This window comes from Agelaius phoeniceus, chromosome 2 (genome assembly GCF_051311805.1).
Source record: "Agelaius phoeniceus isolate bAgePho1 chromosome 2, bAgePho1.hap1, whole genome shotgun sequence".
NCBI classification, from domain to species: Eukaryota; Metazoa; Chordata; class Aves; order Passeriformes; family Icteridae; genus Agelaius; species Agelaius phoeniceus.
In genome coordinates, this window is record NC_135266.1 from 52,993,562 (window position 1) to 53,020,226 (window position 26,665).

The following is a 26,665-nucleotide window of genomic DNA, read 5'->3' on the forward strand; positions in this document are numbered from 1 at the left end:
TACTTCAAAAATTTTACGTGAGATTGTGGGTTGGAGACAGACTCACGACACAGCACGCCGATCGTCATCGGAAAACAGCAGTGAGTTTATTATGGCTGACTTTTTCATAGGGGCTTTGAACCTCCTGGGCCCAGATGGCTGAATTGAACCTCCTGGGCAAAGACAGCTGACTGGATAGGACCTCTTTCCACCCAGCTCTCTGGCCAGTGGTGCATCTGTATCTAAGCCTGAACAGGGTTGGCTGAAGTCTCTGTTACCTCTTTTCTAGAATGAGCTTGGTAAGGCAAATTGGATTTGCTATGGCCAGATTTTTCTTGTTCAGCTACAGACTAGCCGTACAGTAACAGAGAAACATTCTAAACATTGTTTTCTAAAAAAAAAATTTAAAAAAAGTAGTGCAAATCAAGAATTATATCATGATTTATAAATTTTATTGAGGTTATGAATTCATTGCACCTTTTTTTTAACTTCTGGTACTTTTGGAGTATATTGAAACTCTGCAGTAATAAGACTAAGATTCTCTTTGAAGAAATGAGTTGGGACTAATTTTTTTAGACTTCATCCTTTCATATTCCATTATGAAGGAACAGCTTCTGCTTATGCCCAATAGCTTATTGATTGATTTTGCTAGTGTATACTGTCCATGACTCTCTAATATTTGATGCTGTCAGAAAACTGGGTAGAAAATGTGTATATGAGCTGTTTTAATGCCATTTAATCATTCTCCTTTAGTATTTGAGTTTTGGATCAGGACAATAGTTTTGAAATGTACCTCCTAATTGTCTCCTATGATTCCCACTGTGCAGTGGTTCCAGAAAGGAAATCATTAAAATCCTTTTGGCCAAAAACTAAACCCCTGCATGCATTCCAGGGGCTCATGTAGTGCACTCCAGTTTCTGAGCTCACCTCCTAGACGAAAGTAAGCTGGGCCAAAGTAAATGCCCCTGAAACACACAGAATGATTTCCATTTTCTCATGTTCATCTCTTGGCTCTATTACCTGATAAAATTGTATTTCACCACTTAGTGATGTAGATGTGGTCCTTGTAGCCATGAATCACATATCTGAATATAAGGGATAACTTTTAGCATTATTAAAATGGGAAATTATATACAAGCCTGTCATAAGAAATTCAGTAACTGCAGCATGTTGCCATAACTATTTATTTCTTACTCTCTGAACTATTAAAATCATGCTGTCTTAATCAACCAAAACAAGATTTGAGCTTTTATTAAAACAGCTGTTCAACACCGTTTCCCTCCATAGAAGCATACAAAGAGGAAGTCTCACTTACAGAATTATTAACACAATTATTGTCTCAAGGAACAAGTGAAAAATGATCATTTCAAATAGCAGTTTGTGTGAGAATATCACCTAAATTAATCACTATCTAGATTCATTTATTTCATAATTAGGAAGATCTTTTCTTCTGCATGAGAAAAGTGAGTCATTAATAGAACAGACATCCATAAAGTCAGATGGCTTTATTCAAGCATGCAGCTTTGTAGATGTATAATCTTTATCAGCATAATTCAATTTCTTGATTTAATAGACTACAATGACATGAATGTAGAGGAAAAAATCCCACAGAACCACAGAATAATTCAGGTTGGAAAAGACCCTTAACATCATCAACTCCAATCATTAACCTGATGGTACCAAGTCCACCACTAAACCATGCATTTAAATCCTACATCTACACATCTTTTAAATATCTTCAGGTAAAGGGACTCAACCACTGCCCTGAGAAGTCTGTCCTAAGGCTTGGCCACTCTTTCAGTGAAGAAATGTTTCCTAATATCCAACAAAAACCTCCCCTGGCACAACTTGAGACCTTTTCCTCTTGTCCTATCCAGATAGATTTTTTTACTTAAAGAGTGAATTTGTCCAAGCCATGAACTTCCCATTTCTCCAGGAAAATCCTGTGTCAAAGGCTTTAATAAGTCCAGGTAGATGCATCCACAGCCTTTCCCTTAGCCACTAGATAGGTCACCTTGTCATACAAAGAGATCAGGTTGGTCAAGCAGGACCTGCCTTTCAAAAATCAGTGCTAGCTGGGCCCAACAAATGGTTGTCTACATATCATGCAGAGACAATCAAACTTCAGAAGGTGGATTGGATCAGGTGAAGTACTCAGGGTTGTGACTATCTTTAAGAAATAAGACACTTTATGTAGTCTGACTACAAATGTCAGTTCTAAATTACACATCATGTTACAAATTAAAAAAAAATTATTAACAAGCTGCCACTAGTATACTAGTGTTGCATGGATTAAAAGTCTTGGTTGAGTAATTTGGATTTGACTGTTGCTTATTACTTTTTGATGCAAGAAATAAAAGGAGAAATCAATAAGAAATGTTCAGAAACTTATGAGACTAGTATAGAAAAGTTTTATTCATTGAGAGAGAGATGTTCAGTCTTTTTGAAAATGATAATTAGGTTTTTTTCATGAGCATCTTGCATTCTTAGTTACTCTTTAATATTACCTATGTATACTATTTCATGTATTAATTTTAGTTTTATTTAAATGTCAAAGACAATACAAGTTCTTTTGAATTAAAAGAGAAACAATCTCTGAAAAGAAGCCTTAGCATCCTATTATTGTGTGTATATATATGTATGTATATGTTTATAATTTTTACGTTTTCTGGATTATGATCTATTTAACATTATAAATTAAAGCCATATGGGCAAAATTCAAATATGTGAGTATCGTAATATTGTTGTTTCAGTGATCTTCTCTCATCTGAAGAATCAATGACTTCTAAGTATTTTCCAGAAATAGTATTTTAAATATCAGAATAGTATTTTAAATACCATGTCCTATGGTATCAATATGTAAAAATCTAGAAGGATAAACCTAGACAGTTGAAATGAATTTAACTTGAATTCAAATGCCATCTTTTCATCTTGATTTCATGTGAAGTACAAACTTTCCTATGAACAAAACTCAAAATGGGTTACACTATTTGAATCTTTGGCTGTAGGATATCAACCTGCTCAATGATAATTGGGAGAGGCAGTGAAATGTAGAATGTCACAGAAATGCTTCCTCATTTGCTTTGCTTCATCTCTTGCAACACTGTGCATCTCACCTGCTGTCATCAAATATAAAAATAAATTACTAGTGTTATGTTAGATCAGGTTTTGCTTCTTTTTTTTCTTAATTGTTATAAATTTAATTTTGTCACATTCCTTGCTGGTGGTTTCTAAGAAGCTGAAACACTGCAAAGATTGTTTCTAAAAGCTAATATAAAAGTGAGATTTCTTCAGTTTTGGTTTCAGAAAGGGGTGCTGGCTAATTTATAGGACAATCTTATATTCCATCACATTTTATTTGTTTAATATCTGCTTCTGATGTGGATTCTGAAAGACATTATTTTCCAATATGCATAAGTGAATCTCATTATACTGTTGCACACTTGTCATGCCAATACTTCGACTAGCACCAGGCCAAAAAAGAAACCAGTAACCAAATATTTCATTATTATGAATCATTAAATTTTTAAAAGTTCTGTAAAAATAATCAATAAAATGGATGTCATTTTTTAAGCTTAGTATTAAACATACAAACTAAAGGACAATTTAATGCATTTATAGTGCACTTATGCATTTGACATTGAACTCAACTGCATTTTTTACAGATTTGTCCCCCTGTAATAAAGTGATAAGTGAAGAATGCTGAGAACTTTCATCCCATCAGGTCTGATGTTTCAAACTATTATTGAGAGAGGAAATTATCTTCCCATTACTTCTTTCAGACCTTATGACTTTAATCCATTTAAACAAATTACATTAAGTATCTGAGAAGAATTAGACAGTCTCATCAGCTTTCACTCATGTTATTTTTGACATGGAGATGAAAACTATAATTAGTGCATTTTCTTGATAAAAGTCCAGAAAATTTGGATTCTTCTCTGAAACAAGAGAGAAAAGATTAGGAAAAATTAATTTCTATGTATGTCCCAATACTGGGAGTGCACAATCTTGTCTCATGGTGAATCTCTCTTCTTTTCCACTGAAAAGAATCTTGTCTCATGGTGAATCTCTCTTCTTTTCCACTGAAAAGAATCTTGTCTCATGGTGAATCTCTATTCTTTTCCACTCTCTTCTTTGCCCTGTAGCAAAGGTCTAAATGTGCAAAACATAAAGTGGTTTTGTTGTGTTCAACAGACAAATAATCCAGTCCTTCACCAATTTTCATTTCCATTTCCACGGTGCAGTTCCCTTTGAGTGACACAGTAGACACTGTAGGGCATTTGTTAAGGGCTGCTGAGTCATCAAGAGTGTTCACATTTGTAGATGAGATGTGAGTAATAGTAAGACAAATTGCCTGGTGCATACTCAGTTGGACCTCTGTGACACTGTGCAGGCTAATTTTTGCTCTAATTTTTGCTCATTTGCTCATAACTTTACCTTTATTTAATGTTATGCAAGAGCATAGCCCGAAACATACTAAAAGAATTGTCTGTACCTGCACCTTTTCAACTCCATGCATAAAAATGGGACTTACCCTTACTTTGTAATTAAAAAAAAAAAAAAAAGTAAAGAAAAAGTAATAGGAAATGAAGAAAAAACCAAAAAACCCAATGCAACCAAAACTCATATATATATTTCTTTCTCGTTCTGCATAAAACAGGAAAAAATAAAAAGAAATTGAAAAGTGAAGAAATGTAGAGACTAGTACAGTAGATATTTTTGTTCTTTACAGAAGACTAATACCAGGGTCTCCTAGTGATTAGGTGGTATAGTGGGGATTTTTTTGTTTTTTTGTTTTTTTTTTTAAATAAGAGTTCTTATGAGAAATTGCAATTGAGACCAGTAATTTTTAAATTCAGACTGCTATGAAATATCCAGATATTTTCGTGTCTTTACACACATCACAAAGAAGGGAATATGGGGTACCTAAAAGACCTGGGTCAGACGATAAAGGAGAAATTAAGTAGATGGTTGACATTTGATCTGTGTTTTAAAAAAGTCATGATCTAGAACCGAAGCACCTCATATGATGAGGGAATGCTTTTAAGCCTCTACTTATTACATTTCTAAACCTGTCACTGCATAAGCAAATTTCTTTTTAGTAAACAAGCCCAATTATAATGTAGAAACTAGATGAAATTCTATTTCCATTTGCCAGTCCACTGTGGTTGGCTTTTCAAAAGTGCTCTAAAGGGCTACCTGGCAATACAAAAGCTCCATAGAGGAATGTGCATGTAATTTTCAATTTCAGTTTGGGGAGAAGAAATCTCCAGTAAGAGCTAAAAAAATTATTGTAGCAGTCATTCAAGAAGTGGAAAATTTTATTCCTAACTAGGATCCTCATAGCCAAACCCTAGTCAAACTTTCATCTTCCACCAGTCAGAAGTTCTCATGCGGGGCTACAGTTTGTTTCCCCTCCTCCCACTGAGAACAAAACTGCAAACTTCCTGGTGTGAGAAAGGGAGTGTTGAATCAATGGACATGATTTCCTAAGGCATTCAGCAGGAAAGAGGTACACCTGGATTTTATCATCAACCATAAAAAATTGTATATGGTTTATGTTTAAACTACTTAATTTGAAAAAAATAAGTGATGGTAGAATAAAAAGAAAAACAACAAGAACAAAGGAAAAAAACAAAAAACCCTCAACCAGACAGAGAGAAACAAAGAAAAATATAAATAGCCACTCTGAACATATGACAGCTATCCCAGACAAGAGTTTATACATTTGTATTGCCTTAATTCAGAAACAGTGCAGTAAACCCAGACAAGCTGGTCAAAAATCACATTGGTGTATTTGGAACAAGAACTGAGGAATCTTTTATTCTTAGGATTATTAGGCTATTAACATCTTTAGGAACAGTACCTTAGTAGTACTCCAATGAATAACCTGGAACTCATGCATTGATTTCCATAATTATTTCATATTTGATTTATATATTCAATTTTAACCTATCTGAGTTAATCCCAAGGAAGTAGTGAGGATGAAGAACAAATTAAAAAAGCAAAAAAGAAAGAACAGCTGGGATCTATTTGCTTGTTGATGTCTCTAATTTTTCTCCAAGGACAAATAGCAACATTTGCTTTCACAGATCTGGAAAGAAACTAAGTCCAGTAAGGCTCAAAAGCTTTTATCTAAGACATTACATATAAGGTTTGGATAAGCCAAATTAGTCACCAAAATGCCTGATTGAGTGGATTCTGAAGGAGATTAATTTCTGTCAGAAAGGCTGAAATGCATGCTGAGACAGACTGAGTAATATGACTGAAAAAATGGCATAAAAAAAAAGATGAATATTTAGCTGTGAGAAAAAATGCACTAAAGCTTTTAAAAATATTTAAAGTGAGCGGAAGAGAATAAATAATGTTTTAGACTATTTAAATTAAATTTGAAAGGGAATTCCTTTTTCCCTGCATTATTCTGGCAGTGTGGAACCTCAATGAAAGGAAAAGATATTAATGCCAAATAGCTTCTTTCTTTGTCCTCTCCTGTACAGGAAATTATGACTTCAGTATTATTACTATCAGTGTTACCCATCTGCAAATGTAATTGTGGAATCATCATGGAATCTTAGAACGGCTGGGTTGGAGGGGACCACCTAGTTCCAATCTCCCTTCTGCAGAGAGGGACACCTTTCTGTAGACAGGTTGCTCAGAACCAATCTAACCTGGTTTTGAACAAGTCCAGGGATGGGGTAGATGGGTACTTCAGAGCTTGTTTATTTTGGGTTATTCATCCACTATGCACTTGACCTATCAGAAATTAGGTTCTACACCTAATTGAACTTAGGTCTAGGTCATGTATGAGCTGAGTTCTTTTCCCACCTTAGGTCTGCACCTCTTTCACTATTTAAACTTATCATTTATACTGTGACTGTACATTTTTCATTGCTTGGTTAATTTGTTTTGTGAGCACTTGATTGTGAAAACCTCAGTTTAACAACTATGTAATTTAAACAGCACAAAAAAAATATATAATTTTGAACCTGACTGATAACACAAGAAACTCCCATACACAGAACTCAAAATGAATTCATATTATGAAGACTTTCAGAAGCAACCTGGCTTCTGAAGAGTAATAAATACATCTAATGGCCTATTAGGCAAGGATATTCAAGGAAAAAATATCCAAATCATTCAACAAGCAGTGACTATATAGCACAATGTAAAAAATGAAATATAGAGAAGTAAATGTGTTTTGACAGGCTAAATAAATTTTACTCTTTCTTCAAAAAAAATGCTTTTTTCTTATTTATGGCTTTCCCTAAGGAAAATATGTCCTTGTTGCATATTCCTTTTTAAACACCCTGTAAAGCCGTTATGACACCTGCATTAGAACAACTTGATTGGTTTATGCCCACACAGATAAAACCATGGTGCTGTAAATTTTAGAACTTCCAAAATGTCCACGCGCACTATGCTGGAATTGCCTGTGATCTTCTATTATTTTTCTTTAAATATTTTATGCTTGTGACACAAATCCAATATTGCTTGCATGGCTGGATGATGTTTTCAGATTCCAAGGTCATTTGCTGTGGCCAGGGATCATGAACCCCATAAAAAAACCCCCAAAACATTTTCTAGCTCTGTTTCAGTTATATGCTATTATATTAAAAAAACTCCTTTTTCGCAAACATAATCTGAAGATTCTGACATGAGCAGGGAAAATGTCAACAAATGAAGGAAATAGAAACAGTCAGGTAATCCTGAATTCTTGCTCCCATTGGTAAAGCTTTTAACTTTTCTGTCTGTCACATGATTGTGAAAATCTAAAGGTCAGCAAGTGACTGTTTAGCTTTCTGTATAGGGCCCAAAAAATCACCTGCTTCGCAGGCCAATTTTCATTTATGTCACTCTAAGCTATGTTTTAATAAATCCTTAACACACAATTCCCTCCTATTCAAAATATAAAATAAATAGTTCAGTCTTATAAGATGCCAGCCATCAGAAATCAATTTTAACCCATGAACCTGAGTATAAATCTTGGCCCAATTTTCCATCTTCAAAACCCACTTTAAAATAGATTCTGAGACTCAAAAAATTGTTGATATTACAAAGGACCACTGGAGGTCATCTGGTCCCACTTCCTGTTCAAGAACCTAAAGCCCAGTACCCAGGAGAGTGTTCATATGGTCTTTGGATATCTCCAAGCATGGAGACTTCACAACCTCTCTGGACTGTCTGTGCCAGGGCTCAGACATTATCACAGTACAAAAAAAATTTCCAGATATTGTCGCTATAGGACACAAAAGAACACACGTTCACACTGTTCTCAAGGTGAAAGAGAAAAAAAGGGGTCGTTTATTTTCTGACTCTAACATTTATAGTTTTCCAAAAGTGACAGTGGATTGGAGGGTGACAGTGGCACCTCTCCAATTCCACTGGTTAAACCAACAGTTTATCAACTCTCTCTTCTTCTATAAAAGAATGTAAAACAATGAGTTATTTATAGAAAGTGTGTGAGAAAATTCACTATAAGAATGTTAACATCAGAAAGCTTAGAAAATCTTAAAAACTCAGGGTGACAAGATATTCCTCAGGAAACTTGTGTTTCCCTTTGTATCCATTGCCTTTTGTTCTGTTATTGGGAACTACTCAAAAGATGCTGACTTTATCCTCCCTCATGTATTTATATAACATTAATAAGATCTCCTCACAAGCCTTCTCTTCTGGCTGAACTGTCCTAGAGATCTCAGCCTTTATTCATAGGAGATATGGTCCTGTTCCTTAATGACCTTTTTGTCCCTTTCCTGGATTCTGAAGTACATCCATGCCTCTCTGGTATTGAGGGGTCCTGAACTGGGCAGTCCACTGTGACATCACCAGAGCTGAGTAGAGTGGAAGGATCATCTTCCTTGACTAATGCCAGTGTTTTATCTAATGTGTCCCAGAATACCATTGTCCTTTTTGTCAAGGGAACCTGGTCTTGCTCAGAGTACTGTCCATCAGGACTTCAAAGTGCAAATTTACTTTACAGCTAATTGGTCCCCAGCTTATACATGTGCATGGGGCTGGTCTTTCCTGTGTGCAGGACTTTCCCATGTTGAACCTTGTAAGATTCCTGTTAGCCCATTTCTTCAGGCTGCTGAAGTTTTTCTGGACAGTCACAAGTCCCTCTTGTGTATGAGGAACTCATTCCCAGTTTTGTGTCATTAGCCAACTACTTAAGGGTTCACTGTGCCCCAGCATCCAAGTCCCTAATGAAGATTTAAAACAACATTTACCCTTGGGGTACACCACTTGATTAGTCATCTCCAACTAGACTTCTTGCTACTGATTATTACTCTGGGCACAGCTGTTCAGCTAATTTTCAATCCACCATGAGGTTCTGCTCATCCAGTCGCTATTTCTGCAGCTCCTCCATGAAGAACATGTCAAAAGCCTTTCTTAATTCAAGATGGATAGTAATCAGTGTTGTTCCTTCCTCTATCAAGGTAGCATGGTCAAAGGTCATCAGGTTGAAAGGTGTACTGAATTCATTAGGAAATGCTTTTGCATCTGGCTGCAGCAGGAGTAAAATCCTGGGGAAGATGTCAGCGTTTTTCTTTTCCAAGACATTGCCAGTTCCAGCAGGGTCTGCAATGGACCCAACCTCAGAGGACTTGGTGGGGCCTTTGTAAAATATATTTAAGAAAGGTCAGAAAATACTGGGTAGAAAGGAGGAGGAAAAAAACCAACAAGGGGAGCACCAAGATAGAGCAGGAGGCTCTATCAGCATGTCTGCATGACAGGGTAGGCATACCTTCCAAAGGCATGTCAACTCATGGGTGAGCCCACACTGGAACACCCCAGATGGACTGAATCCTGTGGAGCACATGTGCTGGAGCATAGGAAAAGAATGGGAAGGAAGGAGATGTCATGAGAAGCTGCTGCATCCTGATTACAACCCCCACCAACCACCCCAGTGCCACCTGCTGACTCACTGAAGTTACTGAATAACTGAGTGCAATCCATGATGACGACAGGGTGCAGAGGACAGGTGCTTGGAGTGAAGTTGAGCCTTTTGTGTTATTTAGCAAATATATTCTTTTGGTACAAAAGGGGATAAAAAGTGTAAATACAGTTTCTTTTTTTCCTGTGTTTTTTAGGGGCTTTTTGTTGTTTTTTTTGGTTTTTTTCCCCCACTATTCAAATCAGTAATTAAATATTTATTTTAGTTTGCAATAAATAGTGTTAATATCTGCATGTTGCCTGTTTTGCTCACTACAGCAACTGGTAAGTGAGATGCTTGTCTTAGTCTTGACTCCACAGCTTTCTTGTTCCTATTCTTTTTATTTTTTTCTACTTGCTGCACTACTTATTTTCTCCAATTAACTAGAATACAGTGGTTTTTTTGAACTGTTTTATGGAAAACTTGGAGCACTTTAAAAAAAAAAGATAAGTGTGCTTGCTCCAAACTGCTTATCTCAGTGTGCATCACTACACCTACATGGCATGAGAGTCAAGTACCATCCTATATTTTGTAAATGAAGTAATTGAACTCTATCTTTATACCACTTAATATATTTTTCTTCACTAATGCATCTTTATTAATCAGCAGGCCAAAAAACTTGATTTTTTTTTATATGACACCAATTTTGGGAATAATTTGTAGCTCAGATTTGTTGAATTATTACAAGGTATTCTTTAGGAGAAAAATACAAACTAAAATATTTCACATAATACATGCAAAGGCATGGTATTGTATATATTAAAGCTTACAAAATGGAACATAATTATTACCTAGCAGCAGTGTAAATAATCTGATTTGTTTTCAGAAGTATCACCTTCATAAATGGTTAGCAATTTTAAGTAATTAATCAATTCTAATGGGAAATCCTAATGACATCATAAAACATGACAGAACGTTGTAGGTGGTTATTTAATCACTATCCTCCACAGGTGAAATTTTACAGTGAAGGAGATGTGATAGAAGAGAGGAGCTAGAAATCGTGAGTGAGGAAGAGTACAATGTCTCTATGTATTGCTCCTGGAGAGAGTTGAATGAAATAGGGTCCTCCAAGGAGAGTTAAATATTATTTTATACTATTTTTTGTTTCATTACATCATTGATTTTAGAAGAAGACCAGGGATATGTCTAAATATTTTGGCCCAATTTTGTATTCAATCCACTGATTGTTCCCATTAACTATGTTCCATTCATGGAAAAGTTTTGATGCATATAAATCAATTCCTTTTAGAGGAAATGGAACTGCAAGCTCTTCTCTAAAATGTGCTGCTCACCTCAATGCAGAAAAGTGACCTTTTAACCAATGACTGGATTTTTCAACATCTATGGCCAAGTGTTTGAGGGATGTTCAGTCCTACAAATTAGACTACACCTGGTGTGACAAATAAACACTAAAGTAAAAATTGTGTGAATATAAGTAGCTTAAGAGCAATCATTTAAATCTTCTGGGCTGTTTCTATTGAGCCAAATTGCTTGGCACTATAGGCTTTGCCTGCAATGAATACAACAGTAGGCTAAAGGTACCATGTAATCTGAAAATTACAGACCATAAGGGTACAGTTCCATACTCCTAATCTTTTCCTGTAGCTACCACAACCCATAAAGTACTCCACTTTCCATGCTCCCCCCAAATATTCTGACAAAATTGTTTTTCTTAGTTGTCTAATCACTCAGCAGTAACCGTGTTAATATTTCTGCCAAGAATTTCTAGTAGAAACAGACTTTTATGAAGTATTATTTCCCTCTTCTTGAGCCCTTTTCACCTGTCATTTTAAAGACTCCTGCCTTGCAGAGTGGCTGCCTGACATCTGTTTTCAGGGAAGAAGAAAGTATTTAATAATTCATCGGGTAGATGAAAAATACTGTTTGACTTTTTCCTCTGATTGCAATATAGTCAAGAAAATATTTTGTCTGTAAAAACGATTCTATCATTCAGTGGGTAGGAGAGTTTCATTTGTCCCTCAAATAATCCAGAGGCTAGAAGATCTATGGAACAGCAGCTTTTCTAAAGCTGTTGTGGGTTTTTTAGCATCAACTGCCCTATTATTTCTACTAGTGGTTAACATTTTCAATTAATAATTAAACTCAATCAAACTTCACATAAATTATGAGAGTCCTAATGATATGCTATGATCAAGCTCAAATATACAGATATTCAGTGCAATGAAGGGTTCATTTTCATAAACGGATTTTCATAAATCTGATTTCTTTTATTTAGCAGTAGACTTGAATAGAAAACACACTTAAATAGAAAACAAATTCAAGTGAAAATAGTGCTTTTCAAATTCAAGCCTGTGGAAATGAACTAGGATATTAAATTTCAGTAATTTTTCAGATCTAGGCATAGATCACATCTTCCAATGGCTGTCAAATAATTGTGAAAATTCAAAAAGCCGGATAATGCAAAAAGAGTCTTGTTGGGATAGGAGGTGAAATTTAACTATAGGACCATATCTCATATATTTGCCTGACTTATTAAAAAATTTTTCCTGTTACCATTAAAATTCACTTTTGCAAATGTTTGTTCAGGAGAATTTCTCTAGATCTTCTGAGGATCTGTGTCTCTTCAGTTAGCAAGAGGCGAAGTGACTTGAAATAGCTACAGTAAATTGTTCCAAGCTTCATCTTTTGATTCTTCATTCAAAAGTCGCTTGTTTACATAGAGAAAAGAAATAATTTTTATACTCACCATTGCAAAATAAAATGCTTCATATATACTAGCTCTTAAATTAATTATCTTTCCTGTCTTGAAGTGTGTATTCATATTATTTGAAAAAAATAGGAAAAAAAGGACAAATTGTATGCAAGTAAAAGCACATTTACATCATATTGTCATCTAGCATATAGAAAATTAAAAGTTCATTTGTTATATTTTGTATTTAATTTATGACTGAGTTGTAGACAGTAATCAACTAATCAATATATCCAAAACCCTACAGAATACTAACTCTGAGTAAAAGTGGATAGGAGACTCACAGATTTTCAAAAACAACAAGGACCAGTAGAACAAAATTTTAACTTGTCAAACTCAACCATTTCAAATGCTTTTTAATCTTTTATTTAAAGATTAGGTGAAATGTTTAAGTGCTTTCAGATAGATTGGCTGCCAAACACTACCATAATCTTTCACTGTCATTTCTGTTAGGAGCCTCTCAGTGATTTTACTCAAAAGATGATAATCCAAAGTTGTTTCTGGAGTTTTTTTATGTTTTTATTACAAAAACATTATTACCACCTAAATATAGCTGACTTTCTTTAAAATGCTCTAAGATTATTTTTAATTTCTTGCTTAATAAACATAGTTGAGCTATATTTTCAAACGTCATATTAGAATAACATTCATAGGAGTTCTGAAATAGTTCATTATTTCTGGCACAAAGATTGCTTAAATTGTGAAATTGTACATATGAGTAACGTTATAAGAAATTAATACACTGCTTTGTTTTGAAACACGCCATTAAAAAAATCTATTTTTAAGCAATCCCATTTATTTGCCTATAATGTTTTCCAGAAAATATCCACACATGTGATTTTTTTACTGTTTAATATCTTTGCATTTAAACCTTTTTATTTATAATACCATTATTTGGTTTGCCTACTGAAATACCTAAAAAATTACTACTGCTTTTCAGTTTAAATCAGAATCTATTTCTATGGCACAATTTTGTCTGTGTTGTTTAAATTATGCCAGCTGAGTTGCAGTGTTTATGACCATATAATCTATAATGACAATTGTTCAGAATAGGACAGCAGGCATGAGCTTGCATAAAGACAGAGCAAATAGTAGGCTCAAAATTATTTTTTTTTTGTTGCTGGATGATTATGGGGAAAAATATTTAGTCATACATCAAAACACAGGGGTTTCCACTGAGGATTAAGTGATAGATCATCTTCCTGCTGGAAAAACTTTAAAATCACTAAAAGTCAGCTGTCTTCCACATCACTTGAAAAGGACAACTCACTTGACAAAAAGTATTTCTAGAAAAAAGGGCAGATGAAGAATTTTTTGTTTGTTTTCTTTGTAGTTGTTTTTATTAATTTTAGCTGGGTCATGCAAAGAAATAAATTTAAGCAGAGGAACTGCAAATTTTCTCATTTTCTGCATCATCCAAGGCACTTCATTTTGAAGACAAAATAATTGCATTTTAGGAATACAAACTAGATGTTAAATGTTCAAGATTAACAAGATTTCCTTTCTTCAAAGTTTTTGAGGGCTTTTTCACTCTTTGGGGGATTTGCCTTTCATCTTGAAGCAACCTGCTTAGAATGCATTTCCAAAGCTGGAAATGTGATAATGAAGTTAACTGAGTAGAATCCACTTTTGAAATCCCATTAACCAACCTCTGTTCCTCATATTCTTCACTGAAAGCATGTATTGTTTCTTATATTTTAATTGCACCATATTCTACTCCAGTGGATTTGAATATTATTTCAGAACAGACTTTCTGTGTTATGTACCTTAATAAAACCTGAAATCTTAATGGTACCATTAGTTCTAATTTTCATTAGGAAGTTTCAGATAAGGGAATGACAGATACATGAAAAATTTAGTTTCCTTCTAAAAGAAGTAAATAGAAGATCCGTTTTATTTTCACATAATACAAACACATTATTATAGTTTCCTTTACATTCCATGGGTTTCTATGTTGCCCAAAAAACATGCAAGTAAGTATCAAAAATATCCCAGGTTTCTGAGCACACAAAAAGTTAGTTTGAACTGACCTTGATTTCTTTTTCTTCTCAACCTTATAATCTATATCAATCATACTCTGTCATTTCTTTTTCCTTCCAGTCTTCGTATTCCAGTTCATCATATTTACCTTGGCATTAATCACTACTAACCCATAGTTTGCTCAGATTGTAAATATTTTTTATGTCCTTTATAATGATACCTTTCCACCCTTCTTTTATATAAATTGTACTAATCTGTATTGACATCCCAGTTATAAGAATCTTCTCACCAGGTTTCAGTTATGCCTACAAGATCACAATCATCATCATTTAGCAATCTATTTTTTTCAGTTTTCTTTGCTTGTCTCTCATTCTTCTAGAATTGTGCAAAGGCACTCTGATACAGATGTCTTTTGATTCTTCAAGTTTCATTCTTTTAGCAAATGCATTTTCTGATTTATTACTGTGGTACTAAAGGTGCCAAAAGCCTAGGAGAACTCAAAGGACTAGATTTTTATAACAGATATTATCTGACAGATAATAAAATCTCCAGTTTTGTAATGCACAAAAAAACCCTACAAATCTTCTTGCTTCAGGGTTTAATCAGGTGCTAGCTACATCTTTTTACAAATAAAATTTTCTTAACATAGAAGTACTTCTTGGGGAATTTAAAATTCACTATTACTCCTAATAAAAGGTGTGGAATATAAGGTATGGGAATACCTTGGCACTTTTGAAGCTAAGATCTATTTGGGTCCCTAACCAGGCACCTATTTTTAAGGATTTTCACTTACAAGCTAAGTGCTGTTCTGAAGTTTTGCAGTAAAACATATTGACAACATTACAAGTTATGTTGTGGAGTGTAAATAAGAGGAATTTGACACTGGAACTTTTCTTCTCAAAAATATTTTTGGTAGCATTGTTGATGCTCCATGTAATTTAACAGTAAAAGATAAGGAAAAAAAAAGAAATTTGGAAATCCAAATTCTGTATTAGCAGAAGTTATTCCTGAACAACACCAAAATTGCTTCTACTCAGTGATAAGGACAAAACTCTTGTTTATATTCAGTCCTTTTTTTGCTTACAGGTTTCATTTGTCTTCTCAGATACAGTATGGGAGTATTTACTTATTCAAATATGACTCTACCATATATGGGTACTTATATCCATATCTTGCCTGTCTCTGTAATTTTTTATTCCACATTAGTAAACTATTTTTATATTTAGAGCTTCTAGTCACTGTAGATTTTTTGCTTCTTACTATGGATGCAATTTTAATCAAAAATAGTTTTTAGCTGAAAGTTGTGGTTTGTTTCATAGTTAATACATAGTAGCCATTCAAACAAAGAAAAAATTTTCTCTGTAAAATTTATTTAATTTCCATCCTTTATTATATTTAAAATAATTTCATTTACAGACAAAAGTTTCAGAGATAACAGTAAAATATTTTTAGTATAAACCTATGCTTATTTTTTGAGTGTTTGGACATTTCTACATTAGTCTTAAATGTCTCAAAATTCTGAACCAGAATTCTTAATTTAATATGGATTGGAACTTGTAAATTATTGAGGGATTAAGCTACATATAGATAAGAGGATCCATTTTGTCCTTCCATTATAAGATAGCTATTAAACTGTCTTGCACATCTTTCCACTGAATAGACAGTGGTGTGTGGTCATTCATCATCCTGTATTAGATTGAAGTCAGTGCTACCCTTTTCATTTTCCAAATTTGTATTGGTCACTCATCCTAAACAGACACAAAAGACCAAATCTTAAACATACTCTATGTATACATAGAAAATAAATGAACAGATATTATTAAAATGCCTGAGAGAATTTTGAAAGTCATCTATGAATACAAATTCTGGAAAACCAGGATAACTCAGGCAAAGACTTTTACTGAGCACAGGAAGATGTTAAGGTAGCTAAGCTGCTATATTTGTTAGCTTTAGATAGTTATCAAAGCTGAAAGGTGATAGAACGGGTGAAATGCATATATTAATGGGTAAGTTAAATTAATAACAATAATGTGATATAAATCCAAAGTGCACAAAGTGATGACATTTTTTAAGTACTTTAGGCAAGATAAAACTTCAAACTGTGTGTCTATGTCTCTGAATACATAGATATCCATACAGAAATACTTGCCTACCTTCTCACTTGGATTAATCCTGCTGATAAATTACCGAATGCAAATTGACTCCTATTAAAAAAATTACTAAGGTTAATGCCTCCCTTGGCCCAGGTTTAGGATAGCACTACGAAACTTCCTAGCATGGTTTGGCCTTCAACTATTTCCCATTATTGCTCTTCCACGTGGGTGGTGATGAAGTTACAGTGTGTAGTCCAAGGGCAATCAAAAGACACTTTAGTGCCTTGGGATGGTTGGTAAAGGAATCTGGAGAACAAGTAATTGTTCCAGTTGCATGCAATGACATATGAAGAAAGATATTAACTCAGTATATTAATGACTCTATTGCTGGTGTCACCACCACACTTTTGGGGTTTTTCAGTAATGGGATGGCACCAGGCCTGCTGACATTTGGTTGGATGTCTTTCACCTTTCTCAAAGGGAGAAGAGGGTCTTTGACAGAGCTTTAAACTAGACTTGAAGTAGGACGGGGATAATATCAGTCTTGACAATGATAAATGGAAATTAATACGTTGACCCAAATGGATTTGCTTTCTTTTGCTGCACTTACACTTAGATGTCTTACAGTATTCACAACACAGTAAGTTTTTTTCTTTTTTTTTTGTTTTGTTTTGTTTATTTCTTCTTTTAAGGAATCTGCTAAATAGAGTGAGAAATATCTACTAATTTGAAATGGTGTTTTTACCAATCACACACAGTGGAGGAAATCCACATTCTGTGTGTTTCCAGTACTGGAAATTAGAGAATACAGTGATCTTCCATCTTGTGGTATACATTTGTTCACCAAAATCCTATAGATAGCAAAAAGCTGACATTTTCTTTGCTCCAGTTAGCAATATTAAATTGGTTTTAGTGTTTATGCCCACTGATATTTTGCAGCTGATAATATTAGTGATCATGTCCCCAGTTCTGTGGAATCGTAAAATAAAAGAAAATGAATTTGAGTTCTTTCTTGAAATAAAAAAATAAATAAATAAATTACTAGCACCCCCAAGAAACCCCAAGAAAGGAGGAGCAAACTATTGACTGTTTTAGGTATCACTTTTTATTCCTTTATAAAAATCTACACTCTGTCAGAAATGAAATAACTTCTTTCTCTGGGAGAAAGCAATTTTTTTCCTGTTTTCTTTTTTTCTTGCCATTGACTATTTTCATCTGAGATAGTCTGTGCATGACTAATTTTGCAGTCATTCTTAGGATCATAACCTTAGGATCAAAACCTGCATTTTGCTCTGCTGATTTCAAATCATACAGAGAAGAGCTCAAGCATTGAAAACAATACATTTTCATAAAAACACTTAAATCTTTCCAGCACCAAGAACTCTGCATCAATTTTTACAAATAATTCTGATCAAGTCTACTAAAAAGTATTAAAGAAATTAACTGCTTTAACTTCTTTTGCCAAGAAAGCAAATAATAAGATTAAAATATTATGTTCTCTTTGGCTCCCTGTAAAAAGCTTTGTGTATACCCATCAGAGATAATCATCATTCACTAATTTCAGTTGTGTTGTGTTCTAGTTGATTTCAGGCATTAAAATAAGGAAATATCACAGAACCAAAACCATAGAACAATCTGGCTGTGAAGACCTCAGGAGGTCTCTAATCCAACCTCCTGGTCCTAGCAGACTTAACTGAGGTCACACAGACAGCTCTGGGCTTCATTTAGTAGGATTTTGAAAATCTCTAGGGATAGAAACTGTATATCCTCTCCCAGGAGCCTGTTTCACTGCTTGACTCTTCATTGTTGCATTAAGGGCATGGCAATTTAGAAGAAAATAAATGCTCTTGTGGTCCATCTGATCCAGAGAGATCAGAGGGGCTGGATGTGACTGAGCTTAGTTTCTCATTACAGCAAATTTAAGACTAGAAGTCTGGTGGAGTTCAAAAGGCCTTGCAAATGAACAGGTGCCCAAATAATGCAATGTACCAATCCAGCCCTAGAGGTCTGGTCACATTCAATAAGGACTTGCACAATCCAGACTCAGGAATACTTGAAGCCACAGGCAATCAGGTTCAGCATTCCGAAAACACAGATTTAATATGTGTTGTGACAAAAAGTATACCAAGAGAGATTCTAATAGCACTGTGTATGTCTAAATGGATATTCCTGGGTGTGTTCCTCTGTAGTTGGAGGTACAAAACTAGTCTAAAGGCATTCCTTCAGGGGATGAGAAGAGACACAGTCCATTGACTGATCCTGAACTGGCAGGGATGTTTTCCCCTTTCAGTCTTTTCTGCCCCAAAGCACTCCTTTTATTCTGTAAATTTTGGCCCATCCCGATGTGACTCAGCAATCACATGTTATAGGTGGGGTTTAGTGACTTTGGTCACATGTGCATTGTATATCCCATGCTCTCCCTCATTTGCATCCCAAGGGTTTATGTAAGTTAATAGTGTGACTATGTGCTAGTTAGAAAACGTGTAAATCCGCTCTCCATTATCAATCCGTTGCAGATGCTCCTTCTAATCTCACAGAAATTCAACAGCAATTTTACATCTGTGCTTTACTAACTTAAAAAAAAGAACACTGGTCCTGTTTAAAATTGAATTATGTTATTAATTCAGGAAAACACAGAGGGAGGAAGGGTTAGTGTGGGGTGGTTACAGAAGAGAATTACCTGTAAAACCCCACAGATTTAACTGAACATAGTCCTGCCATAAAGTATTGCAGTAAAGGTTCTGGATGATGAGAGAAGAGATATGATACAGAGAAAGCTGAATACTGACATAATTTGTCACAGACATAGTGGGGGATGTTAGTTTAATTGCTTGATTTCTGTTGAGGACACTAAGTTTTCAACTATTTCTTGTCAGGAATTATCATCTTTCAGAAGACATTCCAACCCTTCACAGTCATGGAATTTTTAATGGTTAACTGTGCCTTGAGTTTTTGTTCCCACCAATATCTGTAATTCAAGGTGAAGTGCAGATGTAGTTCCCAAATAGCATTCTGATGTATAAAGTCATTGGAATATTTTAGTAGCATTCTTTATCATTTTAAGCCATCCAAAATCCTTATAGGCTTTTTTAACTGTTCATGCACACTTCGGGCAGCCACTGGTTAAGGAAGCAAATAAGCTATTTGGGTATCATAAAAAAAGCAGTGGAAGGTAATATAGAGAAGGTTATTTTAATACTGCTTTACATTTTTAAAGCAGCTAAGCATCACACTTCGTAAATGCTTATGTATTCTGCATAGCCACTAGTTGAAATAGCAAATATGATACCTTTTTCCTGTAGAAAGCAATAGCACAAATACATCACATTTTGTATGCTGTCGTGCTACCTAATCCATGAAAGTAAATAACTGCTCACATTTATCCGTGGTATTTATTCACTGAAGCAACTTAGAATCTCATTCACCTTTCTTTACCCCTGAAGCACTACTTGTGAATTAGTATACTTTAGCATAAGAAGAGATGTCAGAGGCAAAGAATACAATCCTCTTTTAAGTATTTTAAAGTATTTTATAAACATGTTTTTTCAGCTGAAGGAGGGAGGGAAAGCATGTTGTTTCATGTATTTTCATTTAGGCCTTTGCACAGTTCTAGTCTTGAACAGAATCTCTGGGATAATAGGTTAGTAGCAACAATGGCTGCAGTAAGCAGTAAAATTCATATGATTTTACTATCATACTATTATGTGATAGTAAAATTCAGAATGTTGAGAGAAGGAACCACAGCAAAAAAGTAAGGTCATAACCTTGTGTTTCAAGAGAAGGTTTTCCCCAGAGATTAGTTTGAAAGTATTGGGGAGCAACAAGGCTGCCCAACAAGGAAAGTTGAGTCAGAAGAATTATGTGATAAAAAGGCAGATGAAAGAAGTGACCACACCAAGGAGGACTCAGGGTGGGGAATGGCAAATCAGGGTCAGGATCAGAGCCAGAGAGTGTAGTCAAAGTCAAATATAGTTCAGTGGTCTCTCAACTAGATAGGAGCTCTGCATGAACAATTCAAGACTGATTGGAACAATTTTGGATGGGCATAGTCTGTTTTGAGTTTGAACAGAAGAAAACCCTTCTCTTATGACAATAGTTTATGATATCCGAACATAAATTTTTATGATACCCTAACAGTTAGAAATTACAAAACACATAAAACAACCTAGTAGCATGAAGGTGAGATTTTATCTCAAAATTAATGGGGACAGAGGTAAGAGAACACTTTCTCATTATTATTTTCTGATTATTTTGTGATGAAAATGTGTTGTCAGCCAGAGTTTCAGTCTAATGCAGGGAACAAGTAATTTGTATACAGGAGCCATAATCCATGTCACTTTGGAAGGGTACAGGTTGTCTTCCTCAGCCACTGCTGACCATTCATTCAGTCTTTATCCTCAAGTCTGGATCTTGCTCCTAGCAGAGAATGCTTCAAACTGCTTGTTTACTGACAGGGTGCTGAAGGATGCTGAAATAATTGAAATGAACTTTGCTTTTTGGATCAACTGCTAAGGAGGCAAGATGACATAAAAGTGACACTTTGGAGGCAGAGAAACCCTCTTTGAATACATATTAGAAGCCAGTATTGCTTATATAAGTGTAACTATAGTGCAGATTTTGAACTACATTTTTTTATATGGCAGTAATGAAAGAATAGAAACATAATTACAAAATCAGACATCTTTTGTATGTATATTTGGTTATTCGTTTCTTTTACCAGCTCTGCTGCTGTTGTTTTTCCCTAAATTTGTGACATTCTGTAGTATTTATCATGCACTAACTGTTCTCCTAGGAGAAAACAAAACCAAAAAACAAAATTGTATTTTACATTTTAAGGTGGGTTTGCTAATGCCTATTTATAGTTTACAGATATATCAAGATCTGATATTAAACTGTTTAGTATTTCTTAAAATACAGAAATAAAGCTGGGGGGTTTTGTTTCATTTGTTTTGTTTGTCAGGGAAAAGCAAAAGCCGACACGTAGAAAAGAGGAGAATGAGTTATACAAGATAGTGGATAACCTTGCTCTACTATAATTTCAAATTAAAAGGACACATATTTCCCATTTAAAAACAAACAAACAAAAATCAAAATACATAGTCAATATCACGCACTAACCTGCTACTCTTTTTCAGTGTAGTTACATTTGATTTAAGGAAGGCAAAAATTCAGTGGATCTTGCACAGTCTGCTTCTACTTTGGAGGGGCAGTGGGCTTCTGCTGTGGATATTGGGTGGAAAAAAATATTATGATAAATATGATAGAAGGAAGTTCTACAAAGAACATTCTGACTATCATTAAACCAGATGATAAGCCCAAAGTCATCTTATTTTCTAAAGTATTTAAACTCCCAAGGTCAGCTTTGTTCTTAGGCAATTACAGAATCAGGGCAAGGGAGAAAGTCTGATCCCTAAATACTTCCCACAGTGCTTTATTTATCCATTTACCTTTTTCTTAACGGAAGTACATGTGGAAATATTAAAAAAAAAAATCAAACTCTGAGGATTAACTGTACATGTATAGCAAACAGTACTGATTACAACATAAAAAAGGACAAAAGGACAGTTTGTGGGCTTATAGGCCCAAAAATAGGATATCTATCTTTGACCAACATGAACAGTGTCACTGGAAAAGTCATATTCAAGGTAATTACTTTAACTACTACTTGGAGACAATTGGAAAAAAGCTATTTCAACTTCCTCTTGTTTTTAATTGCCCCTAGTCCAAGGTTAAAAGCAGAAATAGCTGAATTAAATTAAAAAGATTGCCTCTTAAAGTTACCTGTTATTAAGCTTTTGCAGAACACATCAAGTAACAATGTAATACCACACCGTATATTATACTTTGTTCAACAAAGTTGTTCAGGTGAGTTAATAACAGACAATAAATCACATTTAATTAATAGATCATTTCACACACTTCTCAAACATATAAGGTTTAGCAAAAAATAGAAAATAATTTTGTAATAAGATTTAGAGTCTTGTAGCTGGGTAGAAGCTTTTTAAATATATGAAAGAATTTTCAAAATGCTATTTTCAGATAAGCTCTTTACCTATATCTAAGTGATAAAGACAATCTCATGGTTAATAAATGTCATGTTTTGCATTACCTTTATTTAATGCCAAATTAGTGAAGCCAGACATTTTACTCCAGGAAAATTAAATTAATCACATTGTATGATAAAAACCCTAAAATAAATGTCTCAAAAGGCAGGATAATTTTTAAAAGGAATTTCATGTTATCCTGTCAAGGTAAGTATATGTCTTCCATATTATGCATCAATGACATACATCAAAGCTAGACTTAAGGAAAATTCGTAACATAATTCATAAGAGAACAGATAAATTCTAGGTTGAGTAAAACTCTCCAAGACTGACCAAATTATTCAATATTTACGTGTTTCTAATTCCATGTATAGTTTACATCCAGCTTTTGTTATTTCCTGGATTATGTAGAGATACTGAGTTTCTTTACAGAAATCAAATTCTACTTCTACATCACTCATAAATACTCATTGATTACTAATTCCTATTATTCATGCCTCAAACTAGTAATTTTCTGCCAAAGTATGTTTGACAAGACTGCTACATCTGCCCTGGGAGATTAAAGTTCAGAGATTTGTGTTCCACAGATCCTCTAAGTGGAGGATTGTGTCTTTTAGCACAACAGTTGAGAATTTGGAGTGTAAATAGCAAAAAGTATTGGTCTTAACAGGACGTCTGCACACATTTTAAATTTGCAGGACAAATTATCAGAATTTAATTGTATAATTCTCAGTACCTTACAGATCAATCTATTGCCAAAATCTGGTGAATACTAACATTGCTTTATACCACTAAAAGTCTTGAAAAGAATATTTGAAAATAGCAGGCACATTTGCATTAGAAATTAACACTGAAAATGCAATATGCATTCACACTCCCATGTGGACTTTAACACATGCAGAATTAAAACTGAAAGAAATTGCAGAAGGTATTTTCAGCTTAATGGCTTAGTCTGTGGACAAGCCTTAATTTTCTAGAACAAGAGTTTCACAAACAAATAAATCATCAGGGACAAGAGATGCCTGGTATTGTAATTTAATTGTGCTCCAAAGAGAACTTGCACTAGCATGTCTTAGGCCAAGAGTCTGCTTACTAGGTAGGTTCCATAAAATGACAGTCCCAAATGATTTTAGGACATATATCCAAATATCCATATATCCGTAGATCTCAGTTTTGATGAGGCTAGTAATGTCTGATATATCAGTGTTTATTTAATCAGTGTATATATTAAATTAACACTGATATATCAGTGTTAATTTAATCACACATATTTATATGAAATTTATAAATTTTATTCAGACTATTTTATCAACAATAGAAAGACAGAAAAATGCATGTGTATAAAATTGTATGCAGTTGATAGTAATACCTTTAGATTACTGACTACTAGATAAGGTAAACTTTAACAGTATCAGGTTTGTCAGCAATACAAATACATTTCCTCTTCTGCAAAATTTATCTTTGATGCACTAATATAAATAAAACAAGATAAGTATATGTAATCTAAAAGCATTTTGCAGATATGAGCATTATTTTTCACCTATAAAAAATCAGTGAACAGCTGATAGCTTGAGTATTACTCACTGCATCACTTCAGATGATGCAGATGATTCCTCTCCTTTGAGTTGTTTTGATGGTTTGGGTTGGGGGTTTTTTGTTTGGTTGCTTTTTTTTTCCTGTATTCAGAAAATCAGAAATTAATAGGCAATATCTTATGAAACAAGAAAGATGACAAATTACTGTAGCCATGGTGACAGCATTACAACTCAGAATTAGATTAGTGAGTTATGAAAAAATACCACATGCACACACTCTGTATCTTTTCATTTACACTTTCACAAATTCAGAAATCAAATCAACTGTTAAAGCTTAGATATTTATATAACTGAGCACATATGAGTCTAAAGTGGAAAGAATTCACTTCCTCATTTTTATAATAACTATTTGTGGATGACAAAATATTATATCAGTTATGCTAAGTTATAGAGAGAATGATTGCCTAACAGAGGCTGATATTTGAACATACAGGCTTCTACAAACTTTCTCATTCTTTTGGATTCAGAAGGAAGAACCACATCAGGTTTGCCAGCCTTTGCATATTTTCATTACATATACTACAGTGCAATAAATCATAACATAATGCTTCTCAGATGCCTTTCATTCATTTAGTTTATGTCTGTGTTGGCTTGCAAACCACATTTCTGAAAAACAAAATTCAGGATATTTATATTAAAAATCTCAATGTGGTGATGTTAAAAGAAACACTGGACATAAACAGACAGATACATTTCATTCTGTGTCACATATATGTTGTTTTTTCTTATTAAGGCAAGGTATCCATTTTCAGATATATCCAGATGTTTAGGTTTATCTGTTGATACTCAAATTCCTCAAAATATGTTAAAAAAAGAGAAGGAAAGGGAAAGGGAAGAAAAAAGAAAAAAGAAAAAAGAAAAGAAAAGAAAAGAAAAGAAAAGAAAAAAGAAAAGAAAAGAAAAGAAAAGAAAAGAAAAGAAAAGAAAAGAAAAGAAAAGAAAAGAAAAGAAAAGAAAAGAAAAGAAAAGAAAAGAAAAGAAAAGAAAAGAAAGAAGACTGAGTATAAACTAAGGCATAAATAGTCTTCTTAGGTACCTTGTCCTGTTGAAATAGCAGCTTGAATCAATAGCCTATTTACTCAGTCTGAACATTATTTCATCTTCTTCTATTTTTATATCAGTACCAGCATGTGCCATAGTTTACTTCCTCCTAGCAAATAATTCATTATTTTATTATAAGCAAAAAGCAGAAATTGTCCAGAATGTTATTAAAACATGATTCATCAGTTCTGTGATGTTCTCTTTCTAATAAGACAGCAGTGGCTCTAGACAGTTCATTAGTGTAAATGATTGGAGTGTTGCATGTCATTTTCCAAGTTCTACTATAGTAACTGTTTATATCAGTCTGGCATTTGATACAGAGGGTCAGCAGTGACATTTCAAGCAGAAGAGCTTGAATATCATAGTCTTGGAGTTCAGAATTTTATTTGCCATCCAAGAGTCTCAAACTCTGACATTTTTCTCCAAGACTTCAATTGTTTTCTGAAGAGACAATATAAAATATATTTCCCTCTATGTACCATTGAATGCTGAAGTGCTAAAAGCACCCTATTTCGAGAAATATGGGTCTCATTCTTCTGTAACTAGCTTGCAAAGACAGACAAAATAATATGATCCTTCAATTGAAAAAGAAATATAAACTCAGCATTAAATATTAAATCTGTTAATACTCTACATCTATCCTATGCAGTTTATACCGATGGTAAAGATCCAGGTGTTATTTGGTGCTGCCTTATTAAATCTCTAATGGCTTTTTTAAAATTACTAATTCAACAGCACAGATGAAATATTAAAAAAAAAAAAAATTCGGAAAAAACAGTTGTAGAGGAACTCTAATAATTTCCCTGAGTTCAATATGGCTCATAAACTATTTACCACTGCTCAGAGACACTACATTCTCTATATACAAACTCCTAAGGGAATGGAGAAGTAGAAATAGGTAAATGTGGAACACTCCATCCCAGTGGGGATGAAGTGTTCATCCCATAAGGGAATTGCTAAAGATTCAAAAGAAAATATTTTATTTTCTGCAGACACAATGCAGCTATTTGATGGGACAGCTGAGCTGTGGTATGTGCCTGGAAGTCTAGGCATGTTCTCTGCCATAACTATATTTTTGACTATGTGTCTGGGGATATCTTCAATGTAAAATTCATTGTTACTGTAACAAAAAGCACATAAAAATGACCAGTAAATCTTGCTCAACTCAAATGCTTGGTAGGAGAAAATATCTGAAGGTATATTTCAATAATTGTCCTGCCATGGTAGTATTCCTGGTCCACTTTGAAGATGTTTTCCAAGTAGAAAATAACCTGTCTTGTTTGTTTCATGTC

At 34.1% G+C, this 26,665-nt stretch overlaps 1 long non-coding RNA gene across 1 annotated transcript in view; it reads right to left on the bottom strand.

Moving 5' to 3' along the window:
• The window catches only part of LOC143693462 (uncharacterized), a 67,951-nt gene extending 43,612 nt beyond the window's left edge, over positions 1 to 24,339 (bottom strand). The window contains exons 1-2 of the long non-coding RNA XR_013181157.1: positions 24,322 to 24,339; positions 21,812 to 21,913 (exon numbers count right to left, since the gene is read on the bottom strand). This is a non-coding gene — a long non-coding RNA (uncharacterized LOC143693462). The remainder of the gene's footprint in view (positions 1 to 21,811; positions 21,914 to 24,321) is intronic.
• Between the last annotated feature and the right edge of the window lie 2,326 nt (positions 24,340 to 26,665).